Below are 21,010 nucleotides of genomic sequence, written 5' to 3' on the forward strand. Positions count from 1 at the left end.
CAGAGTCTTCAGTGCTGCTGGATCAATCCTGAAAGAAGGAAGGACCCGGCTGTCGACCCAAAATGTAGGTGATCTCACCTTCATTAAATTGAACCATATCTGGGTTTCAAAGGATTTTGTACCACCTTCCTCTGATTACACATAGGTTGTCAGCAAAATGGCTCGCTTTGTCCTCCTCTTCCTCCAACTTCTCCAATTTCTCCATTTGCAGCTGCTGACCGTCCAGCCTACACCTCAACATATGCCAATTTTTCCACCTCCCTAACTGGGCTGTACCCCACACAACTTTAGCCAAATAACCCCCAGTTTTCAATGTGCTACTATTATTATAAAGTAAATTAAGGTTGACAAGCTTAAGTAATAAGAATTGATGTTGTTGCCATTCAAATGGGCACTGTGGGTGTGTTTACTGTCCTCCACTCACTCCTGACTTTTATTCCCCATTGACTTGCATTGGGGTCGGGTTCCGGTAGGAACTCTGACTTTTGCCGATAGTCGGCTGATTTCGTTCGACTCTACTTTTGGAAAAGTCGGGTGGTCCGAAGCCCGACTTGATCCTCCCGGAGGCAAAGTCACTCATCTCTAATCAGGACACAAACTGGACATCAGGACATCAGGACACAGGCTGGACATCAGGACACAGGCTGGACATCAAGGCACCAGGCGGACATCAGGACATTAGGTTTCAGACAGGATATTAGGACTTGGATCTCAGATAGCACATCAGAACACTGGCATCGGACTCCGGACATCTGGCAGTGAACGACAGGCTCCGGACATCAGGCTGCGGACATCAGGCTCTAGACTTGATGCCACAGTCATCAGGCTCTGGATATTTGGCAATGATCGGCAGGCTCCAGCCATTGGGCAGGGAAGCATAGGATCCGGACATCTGGCAGAAGACATCAGGCACAGCACATCTGGAAGTGGTCATCAGACATCGGACATTGGACCGCGGTCATCAGGCTCCGGACGAGAGGCCACTGTCATCAGGCTGTGGACATCTGGCAGCAACCTAATAAGGAACCCAAGTGGTCTGGTGCAAGCCCCACAGGGTTAGACTGGAACCAGCCGGGGATTGCACCGAATAACCAGCTGAGCACAGAGTAGCAGAAACTCAGCGGACAAACCGGACTCCTACTTCCAAGATGAACCAAGGTTAGGTCACAGCAGGTCAGTTAGCAAAGAGTCACAGTCACTGGGCACAGGGTTCAAAACACAGAAGGACCTCAGGAACATAACACAGAAGACACAGTTCAGACAGAGTTAGGTACAGCACAGGTACAGGATCAAGAATTCAGGCCTGGATATACCGCCTCCAAGGCAGGGCACAGGAACAGGACAAAGCAGGAATCAAGACAGGGACTTTGGTACCAAAACATAGCAGAAGAGGTTCAGGGACACAGACGCAAAACACACACGGCAAGGTTCAGGAACTCTGAGAGTAGCTCTGGCGATGCCGAGCAGGGAAGGGGAAGGTTATATAGGAGCTGCCCCTCAGCAATTGGCAGGGGACAGCATTTCAAAGTACACACACTAACCCTGATAAAAGCAGGGGAGGTGTGGCTACGCACACCCTAAGCACAAAGAGAAACCATTACAGCACAGTCATTGCAGGAACTGAGGCTTAGAGCACCTGGCAGCGTCTGCAAGCATAGACACACGTGGAAAGTCATGCACCAGCTGCAAATGACCTTGCAACCCGTGGACAGCTTCCACAGCGGCAACTAGGGACAGCACATGCAGATGGTCAAGCAACAGAGCAAAGACCTAGCAACACATGCACAGCTATGCAGCATAGCAGGGAACTGAGCAGGCTCCATACAGGTAACAGCCAGCAGTATCCCAGCTCAATTAGGGGGAAAGGAGCAAAGGGTTAAAAGCGAAGACGTGCATTGTCATGCCGACAACCAGGAACAGACAGAACAGCGTGACAGTAGAACTCTGAAGCAGCAGAGTGTGGATGGACAAGCAGCCCCATATGAAAATATAATTAAAGAAATTATGGTGCAACACGTGCCAGCCAAAAGGGAATAGGATCACAAAATAGAGATGCTTAAAGAGATAGTAAAAGAGCATGTCGAACAAGAAAAGGTCCTAAGACAAGCGGCAGAGCGCAGAGTGGATAAACTGGAGAAGGAAATCTCTGAGCTCAGAGTTCAGCTGGCAGTAAGCCAGTCAATGAACAAGGCAGCCTGGCAGAATATGGAGCAACACGTGTTTATCCTGGCCAAACATGTGGAAGCTGGTGACATTCAGAGGAAGTTGGCTCTGAAAGCTCAACAAGATGCTTGTCTAATGACAGCAGGAGAGAAAGAGACCTCTCTGTTTAAATGCTTGCTAGACGTTCGTGAAGACCTGAGAGAGGTGTGTGCCAGGGAGTCTGTGCATGAAGCATTCAAGAAGGCTGTGGTGGCTTGTAAGGTGTGCTGCACCCTGGAAACTAAGCAGTTAGTGGTACTGTCCACAAATGATGTCACAGCAAGGAGAGTAGCTATCCTGAGTGACATGCACTTGAGATGTGGGCGTACAAAGTGGATGATCCGATTAAGAAATGACGCTACTAGGTGACTAGAGCAGATGAGGGAAGCTCAGAGTCTGGTGGAAGACATCATACAGGTGCCTATTCCTATGGTGAGGAAAGTCATTGGAAGAAATTGTCGAGCCATGCAAGAGATGGTAAATAAGTCTGGAGTGGTGAGATTAAGAATTCCTGGTGACTATGAAGACCAAATAACCAGGGAAAAGGGTATGGTTCCATTCATCATTGTCGGCTCAAAGGAAATCCTTAGGAATATCCAAATGCTCATTGAATATCAAGTGGAATATCTAAGGGAGATAGAGCAGGTAAGACTTGTCAGACTGCACATTAATAAACAGCTACAGGAATTGAAAGAAGATGGCAACCACTTTCAACCTGGGGTCTGGAGAAACAAAAGATTCCCTAAAGAATGGAGGAGTTAGAAGTAGTGACTCCTCTGTTAGCTCAGTGCTGAGTGACCTTGGTGGGAGACCCTGTAGCATACTAGGTGGGTCAGATTCAGGCCAGACAGCAAGCTCGACTGTAAGTGAGTCTCACGGCTGCACCAACTGTTGGAGGCGGTCATGGAGAGAGAGGTCTGGTAAAGAAGCAGACTTGAGAGATGTGGTGACTAAACAGGGTCTAGTGACACAGACACTATTACTCAATGGCTGAATCCCAAGGCCAGATAGTAGTTAGGGGTGCAAGGGAATTGTATCTGCATACTGTAATGAAATGGACTTTACATTATGCAGTTTATGCGGAGTTAATAAACCAAATAGACAGTTTTCTTGTGAGAAACCGTTCCTGTGTGCTTTAATCCCACTGCCAAGCGAGCATTCCCCACCACACTCAGGGAGAGACCTGAAAATGGCTGTTCTCCAACCTTCACCATCCATCCTGTTAGAACTGGAGAGGATCTGCAAGGTAGAAGTGCAGAGAATACCCAAATCCAGGTGTGAAAAACTTTTTGCATCATTCCCAAGAAGACTCATGGCTGTTCTAGCTCAAAAGGGTGCTTCTACTCAATACTGAGCAAAGGGTCTGAATACTTATGACTATGTGATATTTCAGTTTTTCTTTTTTGTCATAAATTTACAAAAATTTCTACATTTCAGGGTTTTTTTTCAGCCATGATGGAATGCAGATTGTACACTATTGAGAAAAAAATGAGCTTTTTTGAATTTACCAAATGGCTAAAATGAAACAAAGAGGGAAAAATTTAAATGGGTCTGAATACTTTCCGTAACCACAGTATATATATATATATATATATATATATATATATATATATATATATATATATAAGCACAACCCCCATCTGTGGACATCAGGCACTCAGACCATCCTTCTTGAGTCGGTTTCTAACCGTTGGTGCAGACACATGCATATTTTTGGCCTTCTGGAGGTCATTTTGCAGGGCTCTGGCAGTGCTCCTCCTGTTCCTCCTTGCACAAAGGAGGAGGTAGCGGTCCTGCTGCTGGGTTGTTGCCCTCCTACGGCCCCCTCCATGTCTCCTGGTGTACTGGCCTGTCTCCTGGTATCACCTCCAGCCTCTGGACACTACGCTGACAGAAACAGCAAACCTTCTTGCCACAGCTCGTATTGATGTGCCATCCTGGATGAGCTGCACTACCTGAGCCACTTGTGTGGGTTGTAGAGACCGTATCATGCAATAATTTCCATCTGTTGTCTATTCCATTTGCACAACAGCATATGAAATTGATTGTAAATGCGTGTTGTTCCCTAAGTGGACAGTTTGATTTCACAGAAGTTTGATTTACTTGGAATTTTAATCTGTTGTATATATATATATATATATATATATATATATATATATATATGTGTTACACCCGGTCCCTGTCCTGGCACGGCACCCAGGTCTGAGACTGTTACACCTGGTCCCTGTCCTGGCTCTGCGTCAAGGTCTGCCGCTGCCCCCCAATCTGGGCACTCACCTCGAGCCTCGCATGCTGTCCTTAGGCAGCAGCTGACCTCCTCTGTGTCTCATGCTGCTGCTCAGCATTCAAGTCTCTCTCCTGCCTCCACCTCCTGGCATCCTGTTGGCAGATCTGTAACTAAAGCTATAAGGGCACGCCCGCCCGCTCTCCTGCCTTCTTAAATGGACAGCGTGCATTTTTCAAAAAGTGCAATTTACCAATGGCAGGGCACTGGCTGCTATTTCTGGCTTCTCCTCCATAGGGAGAGCATCGGAGCAACGAGTATCAATCATTGCTACATCCGGTTCTCTTGCTAACCTGTCTGCACTGCGTCTGCAGTCTCTGTGCTTTCTCTAATGCTATCTGTCTCCACAGAGTATCAGAATCCTGTGCTTCCTGGTTATATCTGCAAGCATCTGGGCGAAAGCATCCCGTTCCGCCAACAGCCATCCGAGTCCGAGGACTGTGTGAAGGTCACTGGAACCAACTACTTACAAACCAACTACCCGGATCCAGGACCCGTCTCATTACGGACTCTGCTGTAACTACTGTTATCCCTTTTGGTCCCACTGGGACAGCTGCCACGTGTCCGGGGTCTAACTGGAGGTAGCACCTGTGTTCTCTAGGTATTCCATTCTGGCCCTCTCTAAGGGGCTTTACTATGGGTACCCAGAGCTCACTAGTCACGCCCCCTTCGGAGCCCCCTGGACCATGGTTCCGAGGTTCCACTTTAAAAATAAAAACGAATGTGAACTTCACCATCTCTGCCTCCGCTTCCATTCGTTACAGATTGCTTCGGCCATGGAATCTGTTGGACTTCAGAGGCCTCCGACTATGAAACTGTGCCAAGAGGTGACCCGCTTAAAGGATCAACAGGACATGATCACGTCTTATCTACGTAACCTGTCCACCTGCATTGATTCTCTACTGAACCCGGCTGCTCCAGATTCACCTAGCAGCACCCAGGTACCTGCTGTCACAGCAAGCAAGGGTCCTCGCCTGGCAGCTCCTCCTCTCTTCCATGGTAATCCCACTCAATGTCGGGGTTTTCTTAATCAGTGTACCCTACACTTCGAAATCTTGGGGTACATGTTTGCTTCTGACCGTGCCAAAGTGGGCTTCATTATGTCACATCTAGCAGGAGAGGCTCTTGCCTGGCTAAACCCATTATGGGAGAGAGGAGACCCGCTGGTTAATGATCTTAAGTCTTTCCTAGAGACTTTTCGCAGAACCTTCTATGAACCTAGCCGGGCCACGTCGACAGCTTCTGCCCTGCTTCGCTTATGCCAAGGAACCCTCATGGTGGCTCAGTATGCTGTTTAGTTCCACACCCTCTCGTGTTATGAATGAGTCACCAAGGAGGAAAAAACAAAAAGTGAGCTAAGCCCAGAAAACCGGAGAGGTTGGTAACTAGCGGATTGCAGACCCCTCATCCTATCCACAACAACTAGCAGTAGCCGTGGAGCATGCCTACGGTGGTCCTAGACGCCTCGTCACGGCCGGAGAACTAAATAAGCCTAAAGAAAGAAAGGGAAAATCTAAACTGCCCCAGAGCAGGCCCCAAAGCAATAGACAGCCCCCAACATGTATTGTCGGTGAAACAAGATGAAAACACAGACACAGGTAGAAAGATAGGCTAAGCAAACAATGGGGCCCTCGCTAACTAGAAAGGACAGGAAAGAAAAGCTGCTGTCTGCAATCACACAAAAACCCAGCCAAAAAGAAAGTTCAACACGTCTGATAGAAAAAGGCCCTGAAGTCGCTAGACTTCAAATCACTATTTCAGCACTCAGGTATATTCTGAAGACAGAGCAAAAGAGAACAACTGATCAGAGACAAAATGGGGATTCAGCCCAGTCCCAGCCAGGGCTGGCTGAACACAAAAACTAAGTAATCCAGACAAAAAATCATATGAACAATAGCAGAGAAAACTTAGCTTTAGGAAGGCAGGAACCAAACTGGAAACCAGGAACCACAGTCAGGAAAAATCACCAGCTAGAAACTAGGGAGTCGGCTGCCTTAAATCCAATCAGAAACTCCTGATGTCCAATCGCAGTCCTCTTCCTCAGGTGGCTGGTCTCTGCCATTTAGATCAGCTTCATTACCTACCTTCAACAACAGAGGGAGTCCAGATAGAGAACTCACTACTCCTCTGTCAGCACAGCCAGCTCCATAACCCTCACCAGAAGCCAGAGGAAAACCCAAAAATGAGCTCACAACACTCTCGTCTGAGATATCCTGGAACAATGAGGCCATGCTGGCTACCTTCTGGCAGGGCCTATCTGGAAAAATTAAGGATGAGCTGGTGGGACAGGACAGGCCTACAATCTTGGATGACCTTATTTCCTTGGCGACCTGGATTGACTTGCGTTTTCAGGAGCGTTCCATGGAGATTAAGCTAGACAAGAGGTCCTACCACCTGGACACTAGTTCTTGCAAGATGGCTACCTCATCTTCTTCTCCCGAAGCTATGGAGGTAGATAGAGTAAGTCTGGCTAGCCGCTGCCAGGAGGCACATCGCAAAGACCGAAACTGTCTATATTGTGGTAGTTCTGAACACCTGATCCGCTCCTGTCCAAAGAATTCGGGAAACTCCTGTGCCTAGGCTCGGTAGGAGAGGCCACCCTAGGTAGAGAACAGTCCTCTCCTTCGTTGCAGATCTCAGTCTCCGTGACCTGCGAAGCAATAAAATTTTCTGGACTCTGTCTGTTGACCGGGAGTTTTATCCAACAGATGCTTGTGGATCATTACCGCTTACCAGTTCAGGCTCTTCCCAATCCATTGCAGGTGACCACTGTCGATGGCCAGCCACTGACCAAAGCCATCCAGTTCCAGACTGAGCCAGTGGAACTCCGGGTAGGTTTTATGCATTCTGAAAGAATCCGTTTTTATGTGTATCCTGGTTTGTCTCACCCCTTGCCTTTAGGTTTGCCTTGGTTTCAGAAACATGAACCAGTCCTTAATTGGAGAACAGGGGAAATTCTGCGTTGGGGAGATTCCTGCTCGCATTGATGCTTAACTCGGATTGAACCAGTTTCACCCCTGGTCCAACCTGCTACCCTGCCTGGATTACCATCCGCTTACTGGTCCTTCTCGGATCTCTTCATGAAAAAGGAAGCTGAAAAACTCCCCCCCACAGGTCGTATGACTGTCCAATAGATCTTCTTCCTGGAACATCTCCTCCCCATGGGAGAGTTTACCCTCTTTCCCAGGCAGAGACTCATGCTATGTTGGACTACATCCAGGAGAATTTAGCCAGAGTGTTTATCCAAAAATCATCATCACCGGCAGTAGCAGGCTTCTTCTTCGTGAAGAAAATGTATGGATCCTTGTGGCCCTGTATCGACTACCGGGGACTGAACCAGATCACGGTAAAAAACAGGTACCCTTTGCCTCTAATTTCAGAACTGTTTGACCATCTCCAAGGGGCCAAGATTTTTACCAACCTGGATCTCAGAGGTGCCTACAACTTGATCTGAATCAGGGATGGAGACGAAAGGAAAGCAGCCTTCAACACCCATGATGGTCACTACGAGTACCTGGTAATGCCATTTGGTCTAAGCAATGCACCCGCTGTTTTCCAAGAGTTTGTCAATGACATTTTCAGGGATCTGCTTTACACCTGTTTTGTTGTCTATCTGGATGATGACATTCTGATTTTTTCCACTGACTTGGTCTCGCACCGGAGGCAAGTACACCTAGTCTTACAGAGGCTCAGGGAGAACAGACTGTATGCTATGTTTGAAAAGTGCCTCTTTGAACAATCCTCTTTGCCTTTCCTCGGTTACATTGTTTCCTCCACAGGATTAAAAATGGATCCAGAGAAGTTATCGGCTGTACTCAAGTGGCCTCGTCCATCGGGGCTGAAGGCCATACAGCGATTTCTGGGCTTCGCCAACTACTACAGACAATTCATTCCTAACTTCTCCACCCGAGTGGCTCCCATCTCAGCTCTGACCCGGAAAGTTACAAATCCCAAGGATTGGCCTCCTGATGCTGAGGAGGCTTTTGTTTCTCTCAAAAAGGACTTTGCTGTTGCACCTATTCTTCATCGTCCTAACTCCAATGAACAATTTTTTCTTGAGGTCGATGCCTCTTCAGTAGGTGCGGGAGCCGTTTTAACCCAAAAATCGTCCACTGGGCGAATGCACTCCTGTGGTTTTTTTTCCAAGGTTTTTTCTCCCGCAGAGAGGAATTATTCCGTTGGAGATCGGGAATTGTTGGCTATCAAATTGGCTCTACAGGAGTGGAGGCATTCTCTAGTAGGAGCTCTTCATCAGGTAGTCATATACACCAATCAAAAAAACTTTGCTTATCTCCAAACTGCGCAAAGGCTAAATTCTCGTCAATCCCGCTGGGCTTTGTTTTTTGCTCGCTTTAATTTTGTTCTTCATTTTTGCCCAGCTGACAAAAATGTCAAAGCAGATGCACTTTCCAGAGCCTTTCTACCTCTGATCAAGAAGAAGAACTACAGCACATCATTGAACCCTCAAGGTTAGTCGTTGTCGCTTCTGAGGTCTTACCCGGCTTCCCCCTGGGAAAAGTTTCGCGTCACCTTCTGAACATACTCGTGTCCTTCGGTGGGGTCACACATCCAAGTTGGCTGGTCATGCTGGTCAGAGAGACTCTGCAACTCAGCTCCCGATACTACTGTTGGCCTGCTATGGCTAAGGACATTCAGGAGTATGTCACAGCTAGTGTTGAGCTTTCCGATACCGCAAGTATCGGGTATCAGCCGATATTAGCTTTATCGGAATTCCGATACTGACTTCCGATACTTTTTTCATATCGGATACCGGAATCGGAAGTTCCCATAATGCTATCAGCCCGCTCGCTTTGATTCAGCCAATGGGATTCCTCAGAAGTGTGGGCACATCCTGTTAGGCATGTAGGCATGTTAACTATTGGCATGGCTGTGATTGACTGCTGAAATGATGTCATGATGCACTATAAAAGCCACTGCCGCCGCCATTTCTGGTCACTCTGCTGTGAATTCAGTTAAGGAAAGGCTGCTGTTGAAGACTGTGAGGGACAGTTAGAAATAGCGATTCTCAAAACAATATTGTGCTTTACCCAGGCTACAAAAACCACCACTGTAGCTTGCTTTTCCCTAGCAGCAGTGTTCACAGCTGTCTGCAAGGGCTGTGTGAGGGCAGCTCACGCTGTGGAGTGGGTCCTGCAGCCACGTCTGGTTGTATGCCGCCCAGCGTGCCTCACTGCTGCCTCATACATATTTTTCTTTTTGAGCTGCTTATTTTAAAAAATTTCTATCTAGTGTGCTTCCATCCATATCCATATACGTTGGTTGCAAACACTAGTAGTAGACAGCAGAGCCTTTCTGCAGCCTTTCAGTGCTAGTGCCCACTTAGCTGCACTGTTCACGGCTGTCTGAGAGGTCTCTGACTGTGTGTGAGTGCAGCTCACGCTGAGTAGTGTGTCCTGCAGCTACGTCTGGTTGTAGGCCGCTCAGCGTGTCACTGCCTCACACATTTTTCTTTTATTGCAGCTCATTTTTCTCCTATTAGTGTGCATCCATCCGTATCCATATACGGTGGTTGCAAACACTCCAGGAGTACACAGCGGAGCCTTTCTGCAGCCTGTTAGTGCTAGTGCCCACTTAGCTGCACTGTTCACGGCTGTCTGAGAGCTCTCTGACTGTGTGTGAGTGCAGCTCACGCTGAGTAGTGTGTCCTGCAGCTACGTCTGGTTGTAGGCTGCTCAGCGTGCGTCACTGCCTCACACATATATTTCTTTAATTGCAGCTCATTTTTTCTTCTCCTATTAGTGTGCATCCATCCATATCCATCTACATTGGTTGGCTGCAAACCCTATATAGGAGTAGATAGAGGAGCCTTTTTTCTGGCTTGTGCCCTTCAGCTGCAGCCAGATTAGTATTACCCAATTTTTTGGAGCCTCATCTTTTGCATTGTAGGTAACCTGCCTGCATTGTAATAGCTCCAAAAAATTGGTGATACTCTGACTTTCAAATCTTTGGTCACATCCTTTTAGTTTTTTTTCCCCCCAAAAAAACAACAAATTTCACCAAACACTACATTTGAAAGTTGTGTAGGCCACATTATCTCCTATTAAAGTGTAGTCGACACACACACTTCATAAAATTAGTGTTTCTTATACCTGTAACCAGCTGTTCAGGAATAAGCACACTAAGGCCCCCCTTTGTACTTTTCTGCCTATCTTTCTCAGTCTAGCAAGATGAAGAAGGCAGGGAGTAAGGCACGTGGCCGTGGGCGTGGATTTTCAGCAGGGAGAGGACGTGGGGATTCTGCAGGGAGAGGACGTGGGGATTCTGTGCCTGCTGTTGGCACCAGTGAGTCAGCATCCCCCAGTTTTAGCAGGCAACAGTCCTTTATGCGCAGCTTTGTAGGACCTCACTGTACCCCACTGCTGCAGGAGGAACAAATTGAAGCCGTTGTCGGATGGATGGCAGCTAACACATCGACTTCAATTACTTCCACATCCTCTCAGGGCCAGTGCACCGAAGAGCAACCATCTGTCTCTTCACCACCTGCCAAAGTGCCCAGGCAGTCAGAGACCACTGGACAGGAGTCATCACAGTCTCTACTTCTGTTCTCGGAATCTGTTGGTTTGGAAAGAGGGGGCCAGCCAAGCAGCATTCCAGAAGGTGAAGAAGAGGGAGTATGCAGTGATGCGCAACTTCTTTGTCCCACTGAATCTGAAGAGGTGGGTGGGCGAGTGCCTATGGTCAGCACACCTCAGTACGTATCAGATGATGACGAGACTCAGTTACCACTTTCTGGTGCGTACGGTGCTGGCGAGACAACCCAGGAGAAGCAGGTGTTTGAAGAGGGGAGTGTAGATGATGAGGTCCTTGACCCATCATGGCGTGAGGAATAGGAAGGTGGTCAGAGCAGCTCTGAGGTAGAGATTCTCCGAACGGCCAAAACCGGAGGGAGAGGGAGGGGGCAGACTTGGTTGCCTGTAGCCTCCACTTCGGCACCCGTTAGGAGCATTCCACTTTCAAAAGGCAAAAAGGGCGCTCCAAAGACTTGCAGTGCATGGTCCTTTTTTGACACAGTTGCAGATGACATTTGCTTTGTCAAATGCAAGCTGTGTCATCAGAGAGTCAAAAGAGGGAAAAATGTCAGCAACCTCAATACCACTATTATTTCGAAACATGTGCGGACCAAGCATGAGCTGGAGTTACACAGACACACTGAAGACGTAGGCCAACGTACAGCACCACCTACCACCTCTTCAGCTCGTGTTGGGGCCTCTTCCTCCAGCTCACACACAGCTGGTTCAGCTTCCTCACAGGATCGACAAGGAAGAACCTCTGGCACTGTTGTCCGGAGACCCTGTGACATTCCACCCACAGAACCACGTTCCAAGTCATCCTCACACTCCCAGGCCACTCGGCAGCCATCGGTAGCACAGGCATGGGAGAAAAGGCGGCCATACTCGGCAAACCATCCCCGAGCACAGACTCTGAATGCTGACTTTGCCAAACTACTGGCCCTTGAAATTCTGTCATTCAGGCTGGTGGAGAATTACACCTTCCGGGACTTCATGGCATTGGCAGTCCCACAATACACTGTGCCCAGCCGCTTTTATTTCAGCAGGCGAGCCGTCCCTGCCCTGCAGAAACATGTGGAGGCAAACATAAAACATTCGCTACTAAACGCAGTCAGTAGCAAGGTCCACCTGACCACCGATGCGTGGACCAGTAACCATGGACAGGGATGATACCTTTCCCTCACCGCCCATTGGGTCAATGTTGTGGAGCCGGGTACAGATCTGGAGAGTGGCGCTCTACGTGTTCTGCCAACTCCACGGATTGCAGGAATCCAATCTGTACACATTGACTCCTCCTCCTACTCCAGTTCCTCTGAAACAGCGCAGCAGGAGCCTGTTACGACCGATATGAGCACAGCCGTGGCCAAACGTCAACAGGCCGTACGGAAATTAATTTCATTGGGGAATCGAAGCCACACAGCGCAGGAGCTCTGGAATGCCATCAAGCAGGAGAGCGACGTGTGGTTTCTGCCAGCGAATCTCCAGCCGGGCTTGGTAGTGTGTGACAATGGCTGAAATCTGGTGGCAGCTCTTGGCCTTGGCAACCTCACTCACATCCCATGTCTGGCACATGTGCTCAACTTGGTCATGCAGAGCTTTCTGAGGGACTATCCGGATCTTGATGCACTGCTGCACAAGGTCCGCATAGAGTGCGCTCACTTGCGGCGTTCCAGCATGGCAAGATCGCGCCTTGCTGCTCTGCAGCGCCGATTCCGCCTTCCGGAACATCGCATCATATGTGACCTACCCACCAGGTGGAATTCAACGTTACATATGTTGGAGAGGTTGTGTGAGCAGCAGGCAGCAGTCATGGAGTACCAGCTGCATCAGGCGCAAACAAGTCGCAATGTGAGCCGGTCACACTTCAGCACCACTGAGTGGGCCTCTATGAAGGACATCTGCTTCGTTTTGCGTGCCTTCGAAGATTCCAAGCAGATGGCGAGTGCAGATGATGCACTAGTAAGCATGACTGTCCCCCTTATCTGCATGCTTCAAAAAACACTGCAAGCACTAAGGGATGAGGTTTTGGAAGAGATGGAGGATGAGGAGTCCCAAATGCCATCTGCTTCTGGACAGTCTGCGCTACGTGCTTCCTCACAAAGGCCTAGGCAGGGGACACTTTGTGAGGAGGATGAGGAGGAGTCAATAGAGGAGGAAGACATCTCTCCACAGGAGGGAGGTACACAAAGCTCTAGTCAGTATGTACAGCGAGGGTGGGGTGATGGAGAGCAGGCAGAGATCATGCCTCAAGCAGGGGACAGCGGTTCTTTGGCAGTTGGGAATCTGGAGCACATGGTTGACTTCATGCTGCAGTGTTGTGAGTTCATTTTCCCCTTCACTACTGAGGCCCGAGGAACTCCCTCTTCTGGTAAAGAAAGGTAGTGAGCCTGATTATCAAACACCTGAGGCTGATGATGATGACTGGCTGAGTGGAGTTACTTACTGGATATAAGGCTGCCGACGGCCTTCTGCCCTGCGGGTGATTTCTCTGTGGGATCCTTGGAGACCAGTCTGAATTCCTGCTCCTCTAAAGCTAAGTTTGCTGCTCGGCTTTTTGCATTTGTGCTTTGACTTTGTTTTGCTTTGTTTTTCTGGATTTCTGCCATTCCCTGCTGGGGTGTGCTGAATTCCTTTAGCTCTGTCTTCTGAAAATACCTGAGTGCTGATTTAGTTTTTGAAGCCTATGAAGCCTAGCTGCTTCAGGGTCTTTTTCATATCAGCTTGTTGGCTTATGTCTTTGATAGGGTTTTGGCAGATTGCAGACAGCAGCCTTCCTGTCCTTTCCTATCTAGGTAGTTTTGGGCCTCGGCTTTGCTCAGTCTATCTTTCTGTCTGTGTTAGTGTTTTCATCTTGCTTCACCGTCATTATATGTTGGGGGCTGCCTATTGCTTTGGGGTCTGCTCTGGGGCAGTTTAGATTTCCCCTTTCTTTCTTTAGGCCTATTTAATTCTCCGGCTGTGATCGAGGGGTCTAGGGCATCGTAGGAACCCCCCACGGCTACTGCTAGTTGTGTTGATAGGTTCAGGGGTCTGCAATCTGATAGTTGCCAACTTCTCTGGTTTTCTGGACTTAGCTTGTATTTCTGTTTTTGCCTCCTACGGTGACTCAATCATAACAGAATCACCCGCCATACCGCAGATCCTAGGGTACTCAATAGCAGGAAAGAATTGTAAAAAAAAAAAAAAAAATAAGTGTGTATATTTTTTCCTCTATATCTCTGAGTCTGTAGGGGGAATTTTTTTTTCTCTCAATGGAGATAAAGCAATTGTCTGATCGTGTGGAGCAGCTCGCTGCGGAAGTGTGGGGAATTTCCGCCTACCTTGCTCATTCACATGCTGCTGAACCAAAGATTCCTACACCTGATGTATTTTTTGGGGATCGGTCTAAATTTTTGAATTTCAAAAATAATTGTAAATTATTTTTTGCCTTGAAGCCTAACTCGTCAGGGAGCTCCACGCAGCAGGTTAAAATTGTCATCTCTTTGCTGCGTGGCGATCCCCAGGATTGGGCGTTTTCTTTGAAACCAGATGATCCTATTCTGACTAATGTGAACGCATTTTTTCAGGCCTTGGGGTTGTTGTATGACCAACCTAATGCCATTGATCAGGCTGAAAAGACCCTGCTGGCATTGAACCAGGGTCGTGATTCTGCAGAATTGTACTGTCAAAAATTCCGAAAGTGGGCAGTACTTACTACCTGGAATGATAGTGCCTTGGCTGCTCTCTTTCGGAAGGGGTTGTCAGAAGCCGTAAAAGATACTATGGTGGGATTTCCTGTTCCCTCTGGTCTTGACGATTCTATGTTATTAGCCATTCAGGTTGATCGGCGTTTGCGCGAACGCAAAGCTGCACGAGAGGTGTTGCCACCTGTTGAAAAAATGTCTGAACCTATGCAATGTGATAGAGTTTTTTCCAGAGAGCAGCGTCAGGAGTTCAGAAGGCGTAATAAGTTGTGTTTTTTCTGTGGAGATGCCTCTCATATTATTTCTGTCTGTCCTAAACAAGAGAAACGCTTTGCACACACGTTTTCTATTGGGGGTGTTCAACCTAAGTTTCTTCTGGCTATTACTCTGATCTGCTCCCTGTCCACATTTTCCGCCAAGGCTTTTGTGGATTCGGGAGCAGCTCTAAACCTAATGGACTTGGATTTTGCTAAACGTTGTGGATTTCCGATGACACCTCTGCAGACGCCTATCCCTTTGAGGGGGATTGATGCTACTCCTTTGGCTAAAAATAAACCTCAGTTTTGGACCCAGGTGGTAATGCGGGTCGCCCCAGACCATCAAGAAAATTGCAGATTTTTGGTGTTGCATAATCTGCATGATACTATTGTTCTGGGGTTTCCCTGGTTACAAATTCATAATCCAGTTTTGGATTGGAAATCTGTGTCTGTGGTGAGTTGGGGGTTGTCTGTGTGCCTTTAGTGAGGCTCCGGTGTTTTCCACCTCTCCTCAGTCGCATGATGTTCCTGATTATTTGGCGGACTTTTATGATGTATTTAGTGAGAATGAGTCTGCGTCTCTGCCTCCTCATAGGAGTTATGACTGTGCAATTGAACTGAGCCCGGGGTGTAAATTTCCCAAGGGTCGGCTCTTCAATTTATCTGTACCCGAGCACGAGGCTATGCGATCCTATATTAAGGAGGCGTTGGAGAAGGGTCATGTTAGACCATCCTCGTCACCCTTAGGTGCCGGTTTTTTTTTTGTAGCCAAAAAGGATGGATCATTAAGACCTTGTTTTGATTATCGTGCCCTCAACAAAATTACTGTTAAATATCAGTATCCGTTACCCCTGATTTCTGATCTATTCTCCAGAGTTAAAGGTGCTTGCTGGTTTGCCAAGCTTGACCTCAGGGGGGCGTATAATCTTATTCGCATTAAGCATGGGGATGAATGGAAGACGGCGTTTAATACTCCAGAGGGACATTTTGAGTACCTGGTGATGCCTTTTGGGCTCACTAATGCCCCTTCTGTCTTCCAGTGCTTCATGAACGATATTTTCCGAGATTTTGTCGATAAATTTTTGATTATCTATCTGGATGATATTTTGATCTTCTCCAAGGATTGAGATTCTCATGTGGAACATATTCGGACTGTGTTCCGGATCTTGAGGGAGAATTCCCTGTATGTCAAAGGATCTAAATGCCTTTTTGGAGTACAGAGGATTTCTTTTTTGGGATTTATTTTGTCCCCGTCAACTATTGAAATGGACCCGGCCAAGGTACAGGCCATTTACGATTGGGTTCAGCCCACTTCTTTTAAGGCCCTCCAGAAGTTTTTGGGTTTTGCTAATTTTTATCGGAAATTTATAGCAAAATTTTCTAGTATTGCCAAGCCATTGACTGATTTGACTTAGAAGGGTGCTGATGTGTTAAATTGGTCTCCGGAGGCTGTTTCTTCCTTTCAGGAGCTGAAGCGAAGATTCACCTCCGCCCCGGTTTTGCGGCAACCTGATGTCTCACTTCCATTCCAGGTAGAGGTGGATGCTTCTGAGATTGGTGCAGGAGCTGTTTTGTCCCAAAAGGATCCTGTAACATCTAAAATGAATCCCTGTGCTTTCTTTTCCCGAAAGTTCTCTCCATCTGAACGTAACTATGATGTGGGGAATAGGGAACTGTTGGCCATGAAATGGGCATTTGAGGAGTGGAGACATTGGTTGGAGGGAGCCAAGCATCAATTCGTGGTCCTCACTGACCACAAGAATTTGATTTACCTAGAGTCGGCTAAGCGCTTGAACCCTAGACAGGCTAGGTGGGCCTTGTTTTTTACACGTTTTGATTTTGTGGTTTCTTTTCTTCCTGGAACGAAGAATGTCAAGGCAGACGCCCTCTCTAGGAGCTTCTTTGCTGATTCTCCTGTGGTGACCAAGCCTGCTACCATTTTAGGCGAAGGGGTAGTTCTTTCTGCCATCTCGCCCGATTTGAGACGTGCTCTGGAAGAGTTCCAGGAGGACAAACCTGAGCGTTGTCCCAGTGGAAAGTTGTATGTTCCTGACCAGTGGAAGAAGAGAGTGATGTCTGAAGTTCATTGCTCTGCTTTGGCTGGTCATCCAGGTATTTTTGGTACTAGAGATCTGGTGAGTCGGTTTTTTTGGTGGCCCGCCTTGTCTCGTGATGTCAGGAATTTTGTGCAGTCCTGTGGGACGTGCTCCCAGTCTAAATCGTGTTCTCGCTCTAGTTGGGTTGTTGATGCCTTTGCCTGTCCCCAAGAGGCCATGGACCCATATTTCAATGGATTTCATCTCTGATATGCCTGTCTCTCAAAGGATGACTGTTATTTGGGTGAATTGTAATAGGTTCTCTAAGATGGTTCATCTTGTACCACTCCCTAAGTTGCCGTCTTCCTCTGAGTTGGTGCCCCTGTTTTTACAACAGGTGGTTCGTTTGCACGGGATTCCTGAGAACATTGTATCTGACAGAGGAGTCCAGTTTGTGTCTAGATTTTGGAGAACTTTCTGTTCCAGGCTGGGAATTCAGTTGTCCTTCTCCTCTGCTTTTCACCCTCAGACCAATGGGCAGACAGAGAGAACAAACCAGACCTTGGAGTCATATTTGAGATGTTTTATTTCTGCTGATCAGGATGATTGGGTTTCATTCTTGCCCTTGGCCGAATTTGCTTTAAATAATAGAGCTAGTTCTGCCACTTTGATGTCACCTTTTTTTGTAACTTTGGGTTTCATCCTCGATTTTCTTCAGGGCAGGTGGAGCCCTCTGCCTGCCCAGGTGTTGACACTTTGGGGGAGAGAATGCACCAGATCTGGGACCAAGTGGTGGATAAGTTATCTCTCTCCCAGGAAAAGGCACAGCGGTTTTCCAACCGACATAGGACCATTGGTCCCCAGTTTAAGGTTGGTGATATGGTGTGGTTATCATCAAAAAATATTGCTATGAAGGTGGCTTCTCCTAAGTTTAAGCCTAGATTTATTGGACCTTACAAGATTGTGGAGATTATTAATCTGGTCTCTTTTCATTTGGCTCTTCCTGTCACATTTAAAATCCATAATGTGTTCCATAAATCTTTGTTGAAGAGGTTTGTTGAACCTGTTGTTCCGGGGGTGGCACCTCCAGAACCTGTATTGGTTGAAGGTAACATGGAATATGAGGTAGAGAAAGTACTGGATTCCCGTCTGGCTAGACGGAGACTCCAGTATTTGGTTAAGTGGAAGGGTTATGGTCAGGAGGATAATTCCTGGGTCTCTGCCTCTGATATTCATGCCAAAAGATTGGTGCGTGCCTTTCATCGGGCTCACCCTGATCGCCCTGGTGGTGTGGTTGAGGGTTCGGTGACCCCTCCTCAAGGGGGAGGTACTGTTGTGAGTTCATTTTCCCCTTCACTACTGAGGCCCGAGGAACTCCCTCTTCTGGTAAAGAAAGGTAGTGAGCCTGATTATCAAACACCTGAGGCTGATGATGATGACTGGCTGAGTGGAGTTACTTACTGGATATAAGGCTGCCGACGGCCTTCTGCCCTGCGGGTGATTTCTCTGTGGGATCCTTGGAGACCAGTCTGAATTCCTGCTCCTCTAAAGCTAAGTTTGCTGCTCGGCTTTTTGCATTTGTGCTTTGACTTTGTTTTGCTTTGTTTTTCTGGATTTCTGCCATTCCCTGCTGGGGTGTGCTGAATTCCTTTAGCTCTGTCTTCTGAAAATACCTGAGTGCTGATTTAGTTTTTGAAGCCTAGCTGCTTCAGGGTCTTTTTCATATCAGCTTGTTGGCTTATGTCTTTGATAGGGTTTTGCAGATTGCAGACAGCAGCCTTCCTGTCCTTTCCTATCTAGGTAGTTTTGGGCCCTGGCTTTGCTCAGTCTATCTTTCTGTCTGTGTTAGTGTTTTCATCTTGCTTCACCGTCATTATATGTTGGGGGCTGCCTATTGCTTTGGGGTCTGCTCTGGGGCAGTTTAGATTTCCCCTTTCTTTCTTTAGGCCTATTTAATTCTCCGGCTGTGATCGAGGGGTCTAGGGCATCGTAGGAACCCCCCACGGCTACTGCTAGTTGTGTTGATAGGTTCAGGGGTCTGCAATCTGATAGTTGCCATCTTCTCTGGTTTTCTGGACTTAGCTTGTATTTCTGTTTTTGCCTCCTACGGTGACTCAATCATAACACTGCAGTGCCTGAGAAACGACCGCCGCATCACCCACATTCTCTACATGGCTGATTATTCGGTGTACACCCTCCTAGATCCTCGCTACCGGGACAACTTGCAAACCCTCATACCAACGTTGAATCGCGAGCGTAAACTGCGGGAGTACCAAGACACACTGGTGCAGGCCATCATGTTTTCCATTCCACCCTACAGCAGTCGTGCAAGTGCTTTACAAAGCACCTCTGTGCGTCGAGCCAGTGGAGGAAACTCGGCACAAAGAGGGAGCAGAGGCAACGCCTCAGCACAAGGCAAGACCAGTATGGCCCAAATGTGGCAAAGTTTTGTGTGTCCGCCACAATTTTCTACACCATCACTGACGGCTCCAGTCAGCAGGAGGCAACGTTTCCGTCAGATGGTGACAGACTACATGTCTTACCCTATGAGTGTACTCCCAGAAGACTCTTTTCCCTTCAAGTTTTGGGTCTCTAAGCTGGATACATGGCCAGAGCTTAGCCAGTATGCATTGGAGGTGCTGGCTTGCCCTGCTGCCAGTGTAATATTGGAACGTGTCTTTAGTGCCGCAGGTGGTGTACTAACAGACCGTCGCACGCGACTTTCTTCCGATAACGTCGACCGGCTTACTTTTCTGAAAATGAGCAAGGCCTGGATCTTCCTAGAATTTGCCAGTCCTCTTCCCGACTAAATAATTGGTTGGCAAGTGTATCCAGGCCTCCTGTTGTGTTCATGTTTCTACCACCTGAACTATAATCCCTGGGCTTCAACACAGCCAGTTGTTGCTCAGATGTGTCGTCTGCACAGAGAAAAACACTAGCTCCTGTGTTAGTGGGGTTCAGTAACGCCAGCTGCTCCCCTGCTGTGTGGACGGCAAAGTCTCCTGCTCCATCCACATTCAAACTATTACTGATTTTTAACCCTGCTCCACTTCGGCCTCTGGCTCCACTGTCTCTATTATTTCCCTTGGCCTCCAACCCAGCCAGTGACAGCTCTTAAGTGGCGTCTGCATAATCCACACTTGTTCCAGTGTTACTTGGCCTCAGTCACGTCAGTTGATCCCCTGATGTGTGTCCGGCAAGGTCTCCTGCTCTGTCCAAATTCCCATTACTAGTAGTGTGAATGAGGACAGAGCAGGAGACCTTGCCGGACACACATCACGGGATCAACTGACGGGGCTGAGCCCAAGTGACACAGGAACAAGTGTGGATTGTGCTGACGCCACTTCAGAGCTGTCACTGGCGGGGTTGGAGGCCAGGGGAAATACTAGAGACAGTGGAGCCGGAGGCCATAGTGGAGCACGGTTACAATCAGTAATAGTCTACTACCTCTATAAAATGTGCTGCAAGTTGGCCTCAGCCAGCTCCATGCCTCATCCTGGGCTCCAACAACATCAGTTGGTGTTCAGAAGTGCCGTCTTCACAGAGAAAAACACACTAGCTCCTGTGATAGTGGGTTTCAGTAATGCCAGCTGTTCCCCTGCTGTTCGGATGGCAAAGTCTCCTGCTGCCTCCAACATCACACTACATGTTATTTTCCACTTGCTCCAAGTAGGTCTCAGCCTGCTCGGAGCATTGATCCTGGGCTTCAACACAGCCAGTTGTAACTTGGCAGTGCCGTCCGCACAGATAGAAACACTCGCTCCTGTGTCTGTGGGGTTCAATAACGCCAGCTGTTCCCCTGCTGTGCGGATGGCAAAGTCTCCTGCTGCCTCCAACATCACACTCCATGTTATTTTCCACTTGCTCCAAGTAGGCCTCAGCCTGCTCGGAGCATTGATCCTGGGCTTCAACACAGCCAGTTGTAGCTTGGAAGTGCCGTCCGCACAGATAGAAACACTCGCTCCTGTGTCTGTGGGGTTCAGTAACGCCAGCTGTTCCCCTGCTGTGCGGATGGCAA

Source organism: Dendrobates tinctorius, unplaced genomic scaffold (assembly GCF_039654945.1).
Source record: "Dendrobates tinctorius isolate UK_male_01 unplaced genomic scaffold, ASM3965494v1 ptg000064l, whole genome shotgun sequence".
Classification (NCBI taxonomy): Eukaryota; Metazoa; Chordata; class Amphibia; order Anura; family Dendrobatidae; genus Dendrobates; species Dendrobates tinctorius.